Raw genomic sequence first — 5,764 nt, 5'->3', positions numbered from 1 at the left:
AAAGCTCTCTAATGACCAAGTCCTGCACAATAGTGAATACATTTTTTTGTGTGGTCCCTAAAATTGAATTCATGCCTTTTCTGAAGTAATAGACGCCCAGAGAAGGGATTGACTTACCCATCATGCCACAGAGATTAACTGGCCCCAGAATTCTTTGCAGACTGTGTATATAAACGTCCTTTGCAATCATATAAATTAACGGTAAAAATCTCATTTAGTATGTTACATGCCTCGCGTTTTGTGCCTGAATACCTTACCAGAACCAGGGACTATTGCCTCAAAATTATATTTCAGGAAAGGAAGGCCCAGACAGATGGTGTCACTGGTCCACTTTCACCCAGTTGGTAAATGAAACCGGAAATTATAGCTGTACCACAGAAAGGTGAAAACGTTTCTTTTATAATTTCAGATACAATCTTTAATGGACCCAGTGTCCAACACATTAAAGCAAGTGCTCAGGAGTGGTATCAAGATGTAAAAAAGTAGTCCTGTCCTGAGGGAGTTTAGGTCTTGGAGAAAAGAGATGCAAGGGGACACAAGACAGAGGGGAAAGAGAAGGAGCGCTGAAGACTGAGGACCCTGCCTGTGGACTAGAGTGAGGATGAGGACACCCGATGCTCGGAATATGACAGTTTGGAGGGGCCTGAAGAACTCTTCCATTCTTTATCAAAAAAACAGAATTACTCTTCTAACTAGAAAGGGTATTTCAATTTATATTTTCCATCACAGCACTTTTCTGGTGATAATGTGTTTTGAAAAATGTATCACAGTGATGACCTGGTGTGAAATACATAACTAATACAATTTTAAAAATTAAAAAATATAAACATCTTTTATACAGACATTAGGAGTTACAAGGATACCTATGTGAATTATAATTAGTAATTAAATTGAAATACTTATTATTTTCAGTTTTATTTATTTAATAAAAACCTATTTAGCATTTAATATTTATCAGTAATTAAATCTAATTGTTAATATTTATTATAAATTATTTTAGAATTAAAAATAAGGGCAGAAGCGAGGCATGGTGGCTCCAGCCTGTAATCCCAGCACTTTGGGAGGCTAAGGTGGGAGGATTGCTTGAGCCCAGCAGTTCAAGACCAGCCTGGGCAACATGGAGAAACCCTGTCTCAATACAAAAAAATGAACCATGTGTGGTGGTGCGTGCCTGTAGTCCCAGCCATTCTGGAGGCTGGAGTGGGAGGATCACTTGAGCCTAGGCAGTCAAGGCTGCAGTGAACCCTGAGCTTGCCACTGCACTCGAGCCTGGGCAACAGAGCAAGACCCTGTCTCAATATACATACAGACAAACTTAAAATTTAAAATAAAAGCATACTACTGATGTAGAATTAAGTGGAGATGCAAAGCTAGTCCTATAACTGGAACAATAAAGACAAAAAGGAGAGTGGAAGAAGGTATCTCATGAATTTTATGATAAATGGCAATTGCAAATATCCTGTAGCAGAACAAAACAACAAAGTTGTAGATAAAACATATCCAACACTTTGGAAGGCCAAGGAGGGAGGATTGCTTGAGCGCAGAAGTTGGAGACCAGCCTGGGCAACATAGTGAGACCCTGTGTCTAAAAAGGAAGAAAGAAAGAAAAAAAAAGGATGATAAAGTAGACAATATTAAAAGCCATTTTCTGCAAATACATAGTGAATTTGATCAGTAATTTTCTTCCAACAGTGCAAATGAATAGATATTAAATGAATAGATATTATTTAATATCTATTAATATCTATTTAATATAGATATTAAAAATGAATAGATATTAGTTGCCTGAAATACAAATCAAATATCCAACAAAAAATATTGACTATCTAATAGTATCTAAACTAGTAAGTTTGGCCAGTTATAAAATGTCTTAGATTTTTATATAAAAAGAAGAAAACCATATTTATAAGAAGAGGTGATAAAGAAAAAGTATTTCAGTTATGAAGGTTTTGTAAGAAAACTATGAGAAAAAAACTTTTTTTTCCAAAAAGTGAAAGATTAAGTTACCAAACAGTTGCTAAAGAATACCGGATGGCTGAGTATGGCGGCTCATGCCTGTAATTCCAGTACTTTGGAAGGCCAAGGCAGGAGGATCATTTTAGGCCAGGAGTTTGAGACCAGCCTGGGCAATGTAGCAAGAGCCCTGTCTCTATTAAAAAAGAAAAAGAAAAAAAAAAAAAAAGAATACAAGACCTTGTTGACCTTGCTAACAATAGCAAAGATCAATTAATTCAAAATTTGAAAAACTGTAATTTATTTAGCTTTAGAGTACTCTTGTGATATGAGACTGCCAAATTAATACTTTGGATACATTTCTTTTCTCAAAGGACTTGCAAATTTACAAAGAAGTGTTGAAAAAATGCCACATATTGGCAGATAATGTTTGCAAAAGACAGATTTGATGAAGAACAATATTTTTAGAATATACAAAGAATACTTAAAACTCAAGAGTAAGAAAATAACCTGATTTAAAGCAGGCCAATGACCTGAACATCTGTTCACCAAAGAAGATACACAGATGCAAGTATGCATATGAAAAGATGCTTGACATCATGTCATTAGGGAATTGCAAATTAAAACAACAAGTAGCTACCACTACATACCTAGTAGAATGACCAAAATTTAGAACACTGTCAGCACCAAAGTTTGCAAAGACATGGAGCAATAGTAACTTGTTCATTACTGGTGAGAATACAAAATGTGCAATCAGTTTGGAAGACAGTTTGGTGGTTTCTTACAAAAGTAACCATACTTTTGCCATAGGATCCACCAATCACACTCCTTAGTATTTATCCAAAGGAGGTGAAAATTTATCTCCACACAAAAACCTGCACACAGATGTTTATAGCAGCTTTATTCATAATTTATCCAAAACTTGGAAACAAGATGTCTTTCAGTAGGTAAGTGGATAACTGTGTTACATCTGAATAATGGAATATTATTTAGAGTTAAAAAGAAAGGCATTGACTTTGGGAGGCCGAAGCAGGTGGACTGCTTGAGGCCAGGAGTTTGAGACCAGCCTGGTCAACATGGGGAAACCCCAATTAGCCGGGCATAGTGGCGTGTGCCTGTAATCCCAGTTACTGGGGAGGCTGAGATATGAGAATCGATTGAACCTGGGAGACGGAGGTTGCAGTGAGCCAGTGCCACTGCACTTCAGCCTGGGCAACAGAGCAAGACTCCTCTGTCTCAAAAAAAAAGAAAAAGAAAAAAAAGAAAAGAAATGATCAAGCCATGAAAAGACGTGAAGGAAACTTAAATGTATGTTACTAAAAAGCCAACCTGAAAATAATACATACTGTATGATTCCAACTGATGCAAGGCAAGCAAGCCAAAAATTAGGGCTTAGCCCAGGAAAGAATTCAAGCGTGAAGTGGTGGTGGTAGCAACTTTTATTGAAGCGGCAGTGTACAGCAGCAGCACGGGTAACTGCTCCTTGCTGAGCAAGGCTAACCCATAAGTAATGTGCCCAGAGTAGCAGCTCAGGGGCAGTTCAGCAGTCACATACCTATTTTTAGTTACGTACAAATTAAGGGGGATTATGCAGAAATTTCTAGAAAATGATTGGTAACTTCGGAGTAGGTGCAGAGGAAAGAGGTCGATAATGTCCCGTCGTTGCCATGGCAACGAAAAACTGACATGGCGCTGATGGGCGTCTCTTATGAAGAGGTGCTTTAACCTCCTCCCTGTTTCTGCTAGTCTTCAATCTGGTCCGGAGTAAAGTCCCTGCTTCCGGAGTTCACTCCTGCCCCCTGCCTCACAACTAACTATATGACACTCTAGAAAAGGCAGTAACTATGGACACAATCAAAAGATTAGCAGTTGATAGAAATTGGGTGGCAGGAAGGGTTGAAAAGGCAGAGCACAGAGGATTTTTAGGGCAGTGAATTTCTGTGATACTATAATGGTGAATACATGACATTATACATTAGTCAAAACCCATAGAATGCACAACACCAAGAATAAACCCTAATGTAAATTATAGACTGTCATTGATAATGACGTGTCAATGTAAGTTCAATTGTAATAAATATACTACTTTGGTGCTGGATGTCTATGGTAGGGGGACATTTTTGCCTCAATAGTTACAGTTGAAGTAAATGTTTGTGTTTCCCACATTTCATATGTAGAAGCTCTCATTCTCAATGTGATGGTCTTTGGAGGTGGGCTCTTTGGGTGATAATTAGGTTTAGTTGAGATCCTAGCAGATGGGAGTCTTCATAGTGGGCATGATGGAACTGGTCCCTTATAAGAAAAGACCGGAGAGCTAGCTCTCTCTTTGCCATGTGAGGACATAGCAGGAAGGTAGCCATCTGTAAACTAGGAAAGGGCCTTCACAAAGAATCAACTCAGACCTCAGAACAGCGAGAGATAAATTGTTGTTGTTTAAGTCACTCAGGCTGTGGTGTTTTGTTTCAGCAGCCCAAACTAAGACTGTTAATTAGATTAGAAATTTCCTTTTGGGAATGGTGTGTGTGGGGGAGTACCTTTGTTAAATTTTTATATCAATGAGTTTGTAGGCTTTTCTTTTTTGCTCATTGACTAGGACAGTTTAAATAGTATGAGTGTGAAGGAGATTGTTGGTCATCTATTCAATGTCTATTCTCTGTTTTTTAATATGAGAACTCCTGATTTTCAGCTAACTACCCTGGAAAAAAAGCTAATATTTCTGACTTCTTAGGTGTGGCCATGGACTAAATTCTGGCTAATGCAAGGCAAGCCAAAGGTTTTATGATAGGTTTTAGGACACTAGAGTAAAAGAGAGCTGTTGTACATATGCTCTTTACCCTACTTTGGTGTCCTTTTTTTCCATCCTACACCTTGGGTTGTGAGTATGATAGCTGGAACTTTAGTGGCTCTCTTGGATCCCAGGGGTAATTGAGGGGTGGCTGGAAGGAATCTGTGATTTTCTGGAGTTTCCATACACAAACAAGACCCGGATTTTCTGGGCCTCCCAGACTTCCACATCTTGACTTGCTTTAAATGGGAGAGAAATAAACTTGTTTCAGCCACTGTCATTTTGGGCTATTGTATACAACGTAATCTAATCTTCAAGGGTACATGAATTGCTTTTCCTTAAAAAAAAAAAAAAAAAAAAATCAGCCATAAAATCATCTTCTTTTTTCTTTTTCTCCCCATTATTTAGTTGGAGCTGTGTAACTTTTTTTTTTGAGAAAAGGTCTTGCTCTGTCACTTAGGCTGGAATTCAGTGGCGTGACCATGACTCACTGCACCCTTGCCCTCCTAGGCTCAAGCAATCCTTGTGTCTCAGCCTCCTGAGTAGCTGAGACTAAGGCACATGCCACCATGCCCACCTAATTTATTTTCTTTTAGAGATGGGGGCCTTGCCCAGGCTAGTCTCAAAGTCCTAGCCTCAAGTGATCCTCCCATCTCAGCCTCCCAAAGTGACAGGATTACAGGTGTGAGCCACCATGCCTGGCCGCTCTGTGTCTGACTTTCATTTTGTATTTATTAGTCTGTTTATATTTTCTTTCCCTTCTTGGGTCAGTTAGGCCATTTGTTTCTTTTTAAAAAGTATTCTAATCAAAAGTTTTCAAATTTATTTGCATCTAATTCTGCAAATTACTCTCAAAATTATTCTAGTATATATTCTTTTGTTCCTTTTTTTTCTGTATTTTTATTAGAATAGCTAATGATTTATCTAGCAGTACTTATATTCTTTCCATAGCTTTCCTGCACCCCAATTAATGTCCAATTTGTCCAATTTTATCTTTATTCTGGCCTTCTTTATGGGTTCCACAGG

Source organism: Theropithecus gelada, chromosome 4 (genome assembly GCF_003255815.1).
Source record: "Theropithecus gelada isolate Dixy chromosome 4, Tgel_1.0, whole genome shotgun sequence".
Taxonomy (NCBI): Eukaryota; Metazoa; Chordata; class Mammalia; order Primates; family Cercopithecidae; genus Theropithecus; species Theropithecus gelada.
The sequence above is the reverse complement of the archived record's forward strand: the minus strand, read 5'-3'. Positions refer to the sequence as shown.